Source organism: Balaenoptera borealis (assembly GCF_965194805.1).
Source record: "Balaenoptera borealis genome assembly, chromosome: 12".
Classification (NCBI taxonomy): Eukaryota; Metazoa; Chordata; class Mammalia; order Artiodactyla; family Balaenopteridae; genus Balaenoptera; species Balaenoptera borealis.
Genome location: NC_138869.1, coordinates 95,653,816 through 95,666,995, shown reverse-complemented (window position 1 = coordinate 95,666,995; position 13,180 = coordinate 95,653,816). Strand labels below are relative to the sequence as shown.

The 13,180-nt window shown below is 39.4% G+C and overlaps 1 protein-coding gene across 1 annotated transcript in view; it reads right to left on the bottom strand.

Annotated features, from left to right (window-relative positions):
• Nucleotides 1-13,180, bottom strand: part of KIF13A (kinesin family member 13A) — a 215,116-nt gene that overhangs the window by 83,501 nt on the left and 118,435 nt on the right.

Sequence of the window (13,180 nt, the reverse complement as noted above, 5' to 3'; positions counted from 1 at the left end):
GGGATACAAATGAACTTATTTACAAAACAGAAGTAGAGTCATGGATGTAGAAAACAAACTTATGGTTACCAGGGGATAAAGGGGGGTGAGGGATAAATAGGGAGATCGGAACTGACATATACACACTACAATATATAAAATAGATAACTAATAAGAACATGTTGTATAGCACAGGGAACTCTACTCAATACTCTGTAGTAACCTATATGGGAAAAGAATCTGAAAAAGAATAGATGTATGTATATGTATAACTGAATCACTTTGCTGTACACCTGAAACTAATACAACATCGTAAATCAACTATAGTCCAATAAAAAGATGCTTTTATGTTATAGTTAAGTATGATAGAGTCTTGTGCTAAGAAAATATCTGACCCATGCTGTTGCTGATCTTTCATACACATCTATATTCTTTTCTCACGTGTTTTCTCAAAGGACCTTCCTTATTCCACGTGTATTCCCAAGGCCTATGCCAAAACACAGGCTTAAACCTGGACCTAAGCCCTGTAGCGCAGAAGATGGGGAGTTAAACAGAGCCTGTGCTCAGGCTTGTGAGAATTGATGGTGGTCCTCAGCCAGGACCCAAGTGCCATCAAAGGCATTGAAAAAGCACCGCTTTCTTGGCACAAACAGATGAATGGAGCAATCTCGTTTGATCTTCCACACTGGTTAACCAGCCCCCATAAAGGGAGTAGGGTGAGGATGGGGACAAGACGCTTTAAGACTTGGCTAGGTCAAACATCCTGACTGTAATTCATGATTTTGATTCATATTTAGTAACTTGGAAAAAAGCAAGAGCTTGAGTTGATGAAAGGACTCAACTGCAGAGAAGCACTGTGGTCAAAGAGCTTTTCACCCTGGCTTCACAGAGCCTGAAGTCATTAACCAATCAAGGATTTATATCTGTTCTTTTATCAGGTAGTGAAATGGATTACTTTCTGGTTTCTGCTTCTGATGCTGAGTAGGCTGGAATTATGAGGAATTATTTTCTCAATGTTTTTGCAAGGGCAAATCACAAGTCTTCTCTTTCCTTGGTAGGAATCATCTTTTAAAACCAAAGATCATTAACTGGGGCTTCCCTGGTGGCGCAGTGGTTGAGAATCTGCCTGCTAATGCAGGGGACACGGGTTCGAGCCCTGGTCTGGGAAGATCCCACATGCCACAGAGCAACTGGGCCCGTGAGCCACAATTACCGAGCCTGCGCGTCTGGAGCCTGTTCTCCGCAATAAGAGAGGCCGCGATAGTGTAAGGCCCGCGCACCGTGATGAAGAGTGGCCCCTGCTTGCCGCAACTAGAGAAAGCCCTCGCACAGAAACGAAGACCCAACACAGACAAAAATAAATAAATTAAATTAAATTAAATTAAATTAAAAAAAAAAAAAAGATAGCATCATGTAATGGCAATTCTATAAATCTGGGTTTTTGGAAGTGATTTCAATGGAAGACCTGTCTCAAAAGAAATTAAGAAATAAAAGTCTGGAATAAATCTCTTAAAAAAAAAAAAGATCTACTCAGTCTTGCAGAGTTTCCATAAAAAAAAAAAAAATCATTAACTGAAAAAAAAACAAGAATGAATGCTATAGAGCTACGTGAAATAGGTTTATGATGTGTCAGGTGAAAAAACCAACACCACCACCAGCCAGGGTGTGTATACTAAAATTGCACTAAAAACAAAAAATGATCAAAGAATTCTCCAGGATATAAAAAATACAAGAATGAATTTCAGCTTGGCCTATTTCCAAATTATTGCAGATACTAAATAGGATACAAATTAACCTATTTAACTTGTATACCTTTATTATTTATGCTGCTAAGAAGAAAAAAAGTATTTTTTTGTCAACTGCCCTGTTTGCAGTGCACTTTCCATATTCTATACTGCTGAACCCTTGCAATACCTAGATATGGATTGTGATCAATAAGGAGATGGTGGGGGGGGGGTGGTGAGGGCAACACTCTGAAAGAGTAAGTCATTTGCCCAAGATGGGGCCACCAGCGAGTGGCAGGGCCTGTGGGTGTTGCCTCCCAGATGGACTGAGGCCCATCCATAATCAGTGACTCAGGCTTCATGACACTGGGAATCAGTTATTCCCACCTCTGGTCTCCGTGGTATGTTTCTTTTTAAAACAAACTCCCAGAACTCATCACACTGCAGTATTTTTTTTTCCCCATGTCTGTCTCTACCATTGAATTGTGAACTCCTTTGAAAACAGGAGCTGTTGCATCTTAGCAGAGTACCTGACACACAGTATACACTCTTATTTACTGAATTGTTCTGGTGGCACTACTGTTCTTAGACTAATGTGTATTTAATTGGGCGTCCCTTTCCTCATTAGTGATGACGGAGGCATCAAAATATTGTTGGTTGAACTTAAAAAGTTAATTGTAGGGTTTACACTTTGGTTAAAGTATGGCTGTTTTTGAAATTCTAATGAGCCCCTCAAGATTACAATAGTCTTTGTTAAATAAGGCCCTGGGGTGTGAACAGACGTGTCAACATAATATGTAACAACTAATCGAATAATTTTGATAAAAATTACAGATTACACTTTTACTGACACCCATAGTTACCTCCTAGACATTGTAACAAAATATATATGACTGAAAAAAATAAACCAGTCTCTTTGATTTCCAATAAATGTACAAATATGCTTTCCCAAAAGTCAAGTTCTTTTAGTTAGATATTTATGGTTACATTTGACAGACAGAATATAATTGAGATTTACTGTATTTAATAAAGTTTTAGTTATAACTAGGAAAGGAAAACGTTCTGGGAAACACAAAATGGAATATGAAAAAGTAGAAAACAATTATACTGTGTTTCTGGAAAGAATTTTTCTCCTTTCTATCCTTAAATAGCTATCCCAAAACACAATTTATAAAAGGGAAAATACGAAGAATCATATTGTAAAGTTCATGTATTTTTACAAATCTAAGCAAGACTGGATTCTAGAGAGAATGGAATCCATTTTGCCACTATGACTTCATGTCTCAAGGGAAATTTATTATCATTTAAGAAATAATGAATACTTTCCCACCTCTACAAAGATTCATCAACATTAACATTTTTTAATAGCTCTGCTTAATTTCCACTGTATACTTAACTGATGCAATCTATTAACTGATACAACCTATTATAGATACTTAGATTATTTCCTTTTTCTTTTCTTCTGCAATATTTATCCTTACACATTTATCTTTGTATATTTTTCTATTGACTTTACTAGGCAAAACTCCAAAAAAAAAATCAAATTACTAACTCTCCTAGCAATGCATGAATCTTTTTTCTACACCTTCAACAACACTGGCTACTATCATTCTTCCTGGCTTTGACTAATAGAAAAAAAAAAAAAGCCTTTTGTTTTGTTAAATTAAAATTTTCCTTTCCTTAGGTTACTGTCCATTTGTATTTACTCTTTAGTAAATTGACTATTTGGGTCCTATGTTTATTTTTATAAATCAATTGGTTTAGTAATTGATTAAGTATTAATTTTAAAATATCCATCATATATTAAGGATATTAACCTTTGGTCTATTATATATTGTACATATTTTTCCCCAATCTGTCATTTACCTTTCAGTCTTATGTTGTTCTTTGTCATACAAAAGCTTTTGGTCTTTCATATTCAAATCTCTCATCTTTTCCTTTATGATTTTCATCTACGGTATATGTTATGCTTCCAAAATCTTTCTGGATTATTATTACCCCCAATTACATAGTTATTCACCCATATTTTCTTCTAGTTTTGTTTTTGGTTTTTCCAGTTTTTTTTTTTTTTTTTTTTTTAAGAGATTAGAAGTGGTCCCTGATCAGATTCAGGGCCAGTTGCTTCTCGGAATGTTTTTGGTGATATTCTTTTTAAAGTTTTTTTTAATTTTTATTTATTTATTTATTTATGGCTGTGTTGGGTCTTCGTTTCTGTGTGAGGGCTTTCTCTAGTTGTGGCAAGTGGGGGCCACTCTTCATCGCGGTGCGCAGGCCTCTCATTATCGCGGCCTCTCTTGTTGCGGAGCACGGGCTCCAGATGCGCAGGCTCAGTAATTGTGGCTCACGGGCCTAGTTGCTCCGTGGCATGTGGGATCTTCCCAGACCAGGGCTCGAACCCGTGTCCCCTGCATTGGCAGGCAGATTCTCAACCACTGCGCCACCAGGGAAGCCCCGGTTTTTCCAGTTTTATATCCAAATCTGAATTCTACTTCTTATCAGCTATGTAACCTTGGGCAAGATCTCCTTCACTAGTAAAACAGGAATAATAGTTGCTCTCTTACTGGGTTGCTGGCATGATTAAATAAGGCAGTACAGTAAAGCACATGCCATAGTGCATGGCCATTATAAGTCTAGAATATATTTTAGCTAATATCCATAATTAATACCATCTCTTAAATCTTTAATCAACTATAATTAATTTCGGTGCAGGAAAGGAGGAAATCATCTAATTATTTCTCCTTCAATAGTTCCTCTATCTTTGCAACAATTCTGTGAGGCAATCCAATTTTAAAGATAAGAGACACTTACTCTTAGAAAAAAAAATTAAAGGAATCATTTATTGCTCTTTCTCTAGCACCTCTAGTGGTCCCACCTTTAAAATTCCACTGACCAAATGTAATGGTGGTATACTCACATGTGACAGAAAGAAGGGGGTGTGTGAATGTGTGTGTATGTGTTGGGGGGGGGGGTCATGATGAGGAGAGGAAGAAGGAACAGTATCATTAATTATTATCTGGGTCAGAATACGCCAACCCATGTTGTCCAGTGGAGGAAAAATATTTACCTTTTATAACATTAAGATATCTCAGAAAGGTAGAGGGAAAAAAACAACTAAATAAATCATATCAATAAAACTGAATAAAAACACACTCTGTAGAGCTCCCCTTATTTTTTTATTCTGGTGCCTTTGTAGCTCTATGAATCCCTTGCTGGGGTTATACTTAATCAATTCTTTGGTTTGGTGACTTTCAGCCACCACTGGTAAAACAAACGATTATTTAAAAAAAGCGAAGACTGTCAACCAAAGCCTAAAAATGCCCTGTAGACCCTATACAGTCTTCTGTCCTCCTCAGCATAACCAGTTTTCCATGAAACATGAATAGTGGCTACACTTCACTCCGTGATGGAGAGAAAATATTAACCATCAAAGACCCTTATACAGTCTATTAAGGAGAGTCTGGTTTATCCAAAAGACTGAAGGTGTTGTTGTTTATTTGTTTCTTTTTACTTTGTTCCTTTTTATTATTTAAACAAAGCAGTCCCTTTTTTCAGCATAGAAAAAAAGCAATTTGTCAACTGCTTTTAGAAGCTTAGTTCACACATACACACACACAAAAAGAGCTATTTATGCCGGATAGTGGGAATCAGGGAATCCATAAAAGATGCACTATCCCTACCCTAAATGTTTCCCGACTCCAGTTCACACTCAAATGGAACGAAGTGCCACTTGTCTAGGGAAATATGTACCAGCCCAGAAGGGAAACAGAAGGGCAAGTTCAGAAGTCCTGAGGGAAGCAAGAGGATCTATGAGAATTTGTTTCTATCCCAGACAAACCACACAAAGGCACAACACAGTCCAACCCAGGAGCCTATGACTTTTCCGCAGGACCCCTGCCAGAGAGGAGGTGGCCACTCTACAGAAGTCAGCTCCACGTGCCTGGCACAGGGAATCCACAGGGCAAATCTGACCTCACTTGTTCATAACCATGACCAAGATGCCAATTTCCTCTGTGGGGTTTATGATTAGACTCCTATAGCTGTGTGGACAAGTCTTAAAACCCAGGCATGCCCAAAGCAACCACAACACAATGTCAGAACAGTAGAGAGGGTTCCTGTATGGAATTTCTGCAAGCAAAGTCACAGACCTGACCCACCCAACCCTGAGTCACACATAATACAGCTCTCTGAAAAGCTAACACCCTGAGTCTCCACACTTGTGCGTAACCTGTCCCTCCTGGGAACAGCAGCAATGGCCTCAAAGCTACCAGGCATGTGCATTGGGAGCTCAGTAACCAAGGTAATTCTCTCACTGCAGCAGGGCCCTGATAGCAAAGCACAGAAGAATAGAAACTAGGGATGGGAGGGAAAGTGCATATCATGCATATGCTGACACCTGACTGCTTACGAGGAACAGGGTGAAACATCACAGTGGGCTATGCCCTAGGAAATGGGAGAACAAAATAAGAGGGCATAACCTTGTTTTATTCACGATCTGCATGAACCAAGGCAGTCTCACATAGATCATGGCTGACAAAAGCACTAAGTATGGAGATACAAGGCTGGACGTGACATGTGCACGGAATATTTCTAAGGTAGTGACGTGGAAGAGCAGCCAGGATTTTAACACGATTTTATCATTTTAAACAGAATCCCCAGTTTTCCTTCTTTTCCCCAGCTCTTTTTTCACTGGAGTTAAGAGTGAAAAAAAAAAATGGTTAAGCTCAATATTTATGATCTGGAATTCCTGGCCTGCGCGTCTGTGAGGGTGTTTTTCCACTCCTAAGCAGGCTGACAGCCCCAGCGACTGTGATGAGTCTGGACTTGGCAGGTGGCCCAGCTCTAAATCCGAGCACCTGGACAGTGCAAGGCCAGTCAGGCACCTCACACATACCTGAAGGGGTGAGGAATGCCGAGCTTGGACGAGGTTTCAGGTAATCTCTCCCTCAAACAGTGCAACCCTCAGAAACTGTCACATGTGGTGACTTTAAACCTGGTTTAAGTTAAATGACCAAAAACTACAGAGCGTAGATAAAGGAACTAGGGCTTTAAAGGCCTGACTTGATGACAGGAGATTTAAGTTTTAATAAACTATAGAAGATTGCCATTAAGGGGCTTGGTAAAAGGACCCTGAGAACCTGGGCCTGCAGGGTAAAGGTAGACACGGGGCCATTTTCCGCAGTGGCATCTGGGAGCCATCAGCACTGCAGTCCTCAGGAGCCTTCCTTGCAGCACGGCCTGGGTGACTCGCCCAGATAGATGTTTCCACCCCCTGACAGCGCTGAGGCCAGTCATGAGCTGGCAGTGAACCTCAGCTCCTTTTTTTGTTGCCGTATACAGTGGCTGAGTCACAGAGGAGGGGTCAGGCGTCGGGGCCCCGGATGAAAGAGCTGTGAGGACTGTCTCACAGAGAATGCATTTTGGAGTGATTCAGCAGGGTACTTTCACATATAACAACTGCTGAAAAAGCAGCTGTTCTGCACCTCTACCTGCTCGACAGTGTTTGCCACTGTGTCCCTCCGACACAGAGGCAGATCTGACTCAATATCTCTTCTGGACTGTGGGGTGCACCAGATTGACAGCACTTGAGGGGAGGTGAGAACAAAGCCCAAACCAAACACAGTCATTCAGGACTCTGGAGAACTTCTGACAGGAGGGAGAATGCTAATAGTATTATTCCTGGCTAGGTTCCAAGCCAGAGTACTCCAATAACATGATTCCCTAGGCACAGCCCTCTTGTTGGGATGACAGAGAAGAGAGGAGAGCCTGGGATTGCAGTAGAATCCATAAAATCTTCACACATAACTGTCACTGACCCAAATCCACATTTACCACTGCTTTCAGCTCTCTTACAAGTAGCAGCGCCTCTCTGAACCTCAGTTTCCTCATCTGTAAAATGGGGGCAATATCAGTTTCTACTGATTTGGTGTTTTGACAATTAAATGACCTGCTGCAGGTAAAGGGATGAGCACAGTGCTGGGAAACTAGTGCTCAGAACTCCATTGTCTATTGTTGTTATTATTATCTACCCCTCTAAACACACCTAACTAAGTTAAGTGATGTCTCTGGGCGCCAAGATATACTCTAAGGAATAGATGCTGACAAAGAAAGGAAAGTGGAAGAAGGCAGGGTTGGGTGGGATTAAAAAATCTGGGCGTAGAGGTGAGAAGAAAGAGAAGCATACACACACACTCTTGTAAAAAATGTAACAGTATCAGCCTAGCTTACTTATCTCAGAGAAATTTTTCTTAACTGACCTTCACTTACCCGATTCTCTCAACTAACATTCTCTCTTCCATCTGTAAAATACACTGATGCATGCTTACTGCACACTAAATCACCCAACTGGTAGACAACTCTCTGGACTCCCACCAGCTGAGTTATGTTCTCACAAAGGGTCAGTTGTGTTTGCTCCTGAGCTGGTTTGTGCCAGTTACACTTCTCTGTAATTACATAATTAACAAATGCAAAAAGAGAGTTGCTGGTTCTAAGAAAACTAGTTTGGATGCTTAGGTGAGCCCCTAAAAGAACTGTCAGATTAGGTATGGGTAAGAATTTGTAAGACTGTAAAAGAGAAAGAAAAATCTAGAAGGATTCTGCAGTCAGTGTTTCATAAATGTCTTTTAAGATGGCATGCACCATTTATAGTGAATCTCTAACAAACTTTTCACATAGTCAACTACTACTGCTTCTCATAACCACAGGGAAAACTTCCACAGTTTTGATAAACTTAACAGCTAACAATTATGAGTATTTATTCTACACAAGACACTTGCTGAGGTCTTCATATACACTTGAATAGTAAAATAATGAATCAATACAATATGCTATAACAAATATTTTGGAAGTCTGCTTAAAAAATTGGTTCTATTTTGGCTACCGTCAACTCTTAGAATGTAAATTTTGATGCAGAGTTGAACAATATGAAACAGAAATCATTTCTACCTCTGAGCCCATAAACTCTCCCATCATAGGAACAGAATCAAACATGGCTATTCTCCCCACGGCAACAGCCATAGCTAGGAGGCACTCAGCTGTCCCTTCATGGTACAAAGCAACGTTAGCAGAACAAGAATCAGACGTAGAACATTTCTCCTGAATTGCAGGGTATTACAATGCTTGAAAACACAGGTTTCAGCAAATCTGAGCAACATACCATATGGTGAGAACTGTCATATAATTTCTAAGTCAACAATTTAGAATCTCTCAGGTCAGGAAATGTTCTTGTCCATATAGATACCCAGATATGCCACCACTAGACTGATTTTTATTTTTGGTATGAAGATTTATAGAAAAACAGGTTTATGAAAAATATTCTCCTGCTAGTAAGAAAAGCAAAACCAAGGTTACTGGAAGTCATTGTTATTTAACCAACATGACACATTTTAGACAGCGATAAAAAATGTATTGATTTATTATCGAGAAGCCCTTAAATGAAATTAGTAGTGATTTAAACATTTAAAAAGGCCTATTATCTGTTATGATGCTCTCAAGTTTATCAGTATTCACTATAATAACATTATAATCCTAAATGTTGATCTATGTTTATGTGTATGTATATATGGGCTTGGGGAGAGGAAACGGATTTATGTAGAAATGCCATGCTTTGGGTGCCTAATTTTGCAGGTTACTTCTGTTTTTTCTTAGCCCTGGCACAAGGGTTTTTGCTTAAAGATTCAGAATTATGCACAGACTCGCTAACCAAAAGGTGCTAATAAGAGATAATATATTTAAATTGTGAAATGTCTCAAAGCATGATTCAATGCAATTCAAATGGATTAACAAACAAGCCTTTGATTTGACTCTGAAAAGTCCACTGCAACAGCTGTGTGGCCAGCATAAAATGTCTGATTCATGTTTAATCTGAGAGCTGGAAGAGATCTGAGATCATTGTAGGCTATATATCCTCCTTTCACAGATGAAGAAACAGACATCCCCAAAGTTTAGCAGTTTGTGGCAAAACCAGGTCTCATAAATACCAGCACACACAATGCATTTTCTCTCCAAAGGACTGATGCTACTATCCTTACTACTGCTACAACGTGACAGTGATAAAGATAATGATGAATATTTTTTAAAGTTATTTATTTATTTATTTTTGGCTGCACTGGGTCTTCGTTGCTGCGCACGGGATTTCTCTAGTTGCGGTGAGCAGGAGCTACTCTTCGCTGCGGGGCGCGGGCTTCTCATTGCAGTGGCTTCTCTTGCTGCGGAGCACAGGCTCTAGAGTGCAGGCTCAGTAGCTGTGGCACGCGGGCTCAGTAGTTGTGGATCCTGGGCTCTAGAACGCAGGCTCAGTAGTTGTGGTGCACGGGCTTAGTTGCTCCGAGGCATGTGGGATCTTCCCAGACCAGGGCTCGAACCCATGTCCCCTGCATTGGCAGGCAGATTCTTAACCACTGCGCCACCAGGGAAGCCCCGACGATAAATATTAAGTGAGCATTTCCTGTGGTTTAAGTACTTTACATGAACAGGTCATTTAGTCCTCAAATCAACCCTATGAGATCAGAACTATTATCAGCCTTATTTAACCTAAGAGGAAACAGAACTCACCCGACCTTACATAGATAAAAGGTGGGGGAGGCAGGACTGGAACCCAGGCAGTTCGATTTAAAAGCCCACATGCTTCCACCACTCCACCCAACCCACTGCAGTGCCATTATACCTACTATAGAATTATGGGTTTCTAAATCAGTCCGAGAGTGGAAGCTCTTGCTTGCTATAGCTTTTAATGAATAGAGTAACATAAAACATAATTGAGAATTTAACATTTGACACACCCCATGAAACTGAGAGCCTCTCTTTGCTCTTTCAATCCATGCACTCATCTATCTCTCTCCCCTCTCCCTCCTCCTCTCTGCCCCCCAAGTTTTGAGAGCTGCCTCAAGAGCTCTGATTCAGTATCAATGATGCCATTATTCATGGAGTCTGACAAATAGGTCAGTTTCAGGAACTATGTGCTTCCCCTTCTCCGTTTCTTCTATGTCCCATCAGAGAATGAATGCTTCTATCTTAATGTTTCTATTCACAATTAAGAAGGAACTGCTTTTTTTTTTAATTAAAGAGAAGGGAAATCAAACTATACTCCAATATAAAATAAAAATTAAATTTAAAAAAAGAGAAAGGAAATCATATTAGTATAGAAACCAATCAACTAATCTACTAGTAATATATTCACTAGGCAAATTATTTACAATGAGTGCAAAAAACCCTGAAAGAATAGCAAGCAAGAACTTTACTTTTTGCTGAGGTGGTCACAGAATTTGTACAATAATGGGGATACCTAAAGAATAAGAAACTGTCTCCTCACATTTTGTAAATAGACTCTGCTCCATCGACCAAGAGAATCCTATTTCAGGGCTAATACCAGGAACATGGTATTAGATGTGATCATGCAAGCTAAAATTTAGTAAAGTTTAAGCTATCAAAATGTTTAAAAATCATTTTTATCTTTTAAAATACTTCAGCACATACTCTTTGTAATGAAGAGCTACAGAAATCTTGAGTTTCACATTTTAATTTTATCATTTGTACTTAATAAAATTATCTCGAGTAAAAAAAAGGTTTGTCCTACATTCAGAGGTATGAGTGATACACTGCAGAAAGCTAGAATGGTCTCTATGGGCAGTAATGGAGGATGTGACTGTAGAGATATGGAAAAGAAAGAGAAAAACAATCTTCCTAAAGCATTATTTTAACCCCATCACTCCAATAGCCCCTCCCCTATTTTTCACCATATCATCTACACTCCTTAGTCTAGCTTTTAAACTTTCCTATTATCTGGCCTCACTTAACACGTACAAGTAGGTCTCCCACTGATTCCCCCCCAAAATGCATCTTTTGCTCAGACCAGTGTTATACACCATGCTCACTCCCACTTCTGCATCCTCACTTACAGAAAAGCCAAACGAAGTATCATTTATGGGCACCTTCCATTGGTCAGCTCATTAAGTTACCTACTGAACCCTTATAACAACATATAAGATAGGTATTATCACTGCCATGTTTCCCATTTTACAGAAAAGAAATTGTAACTCAGAGAGATTAAATTGTCTAAGAGAACCAAAGCAAGCTTCCTGAGACTTAAACCCAGGGTGGAGTTCAGAGTCCGTGTGCTTTCCTTGACACCGTATTGCTTCCTCTCGTCTGGATGCCCTCCATACTGCCCCGTGGCTAAATCTATGCTGAACTTCTATGTCCAGTTTCAGTCCCATCTCCTCTATGATGCCTTCCCAGGCAACTTCAGTCTTTCCACATTTCGCCTCTCCTTGGGTTTTCTATAGTACTTAAAACCTGTAAAATTTAGAGTTTAAATACTATCTCAAAATGTTTACTGTTGTTTGCCATGCATTCTTTTGCTTTCCAACTTAGGTTATAATTTCTCAAGGGCTTCCTAGGCTGCACACACAGTACAAGTTTCATGAATACTTAAGGAACTATTCTGAGACTTTCTGGCTTCCTAGGTGAAATAAGAAGAAACACTGGGCTGGAGCATAGAAGGGGTGGTGGGGAGTCAGGGAGCAGAGGGTGGGGAAGGTAGACGGGGCTATAAAATAAAGGATCTTAAATGTCATCCAAAGAGTACAGATTTTTATCTATAAGTGATGAGGAGTCCTCTAAAGTATTTGACAATTGCATAAGAGTTCTAATTCAGGGAGCTATATCTTACTATATCCTGAATAATATCAACTGAACAGAGTGAGAGATTGGACTTTGTATAGCCATAGCATTTGTCCTCCTCTGTTTCTGTCACAGTATGAAGTGTTTTACTTTTGTTTACTTAAATCCAAAAGCACACAACCAGCACAAAATTATACTGTGCTAACAGTCAAGGCCGACTCTCCTAGGCTCTGCAGAATTTATTATATAGACTCCCAAAGGACTGAAAAAAAGACAAATTAATTACAACCAACAATAAGAACTATTTACTCACATTAATAAAGTGCATTGCTGAAGTTGCAGGAATGATGTTTGGAAAGAAAGGCTCATTTACCCAATGTGAGCAATGGAAGGAATTTTCCTAGTTCCAGCCATTAACTTTTGAAAAAATTATACATCAAATAATTTCTCAACAGATTTGCTTTACGCGGCAAGGAAAAGGCTATCAATAAACAAAATTTCCTACAAGCAAGTAACTTCTTTTACCCTCTAATCTTTTAAGATCTACATCCTCTCCATCATCCCCTCACTGTTTTTCTTTCTTCCTTCCTTCCTTTCTTTCTTCCTTCCTTTCTCTTTCTTTCAGTCTTTCTTTCTTTCTCTCTCTTTCTTTCTTTCTTTCGTAAATGGGAAAGTCATTCAGCTGACATTCTTATAAGTAGAAATGAGGAAACGCTCATTAAGACTATATATCTAAGAAAAAGGGGTCACAGTCAGAAGGGAAGGAACAAAGACTTCCTCCACGAAAACAAATGCTTCTCTCTTGAGATAAAGTAATTTTAACTCCTAGGAAAGGTGAAGATTCACCTGTGATCACAAAT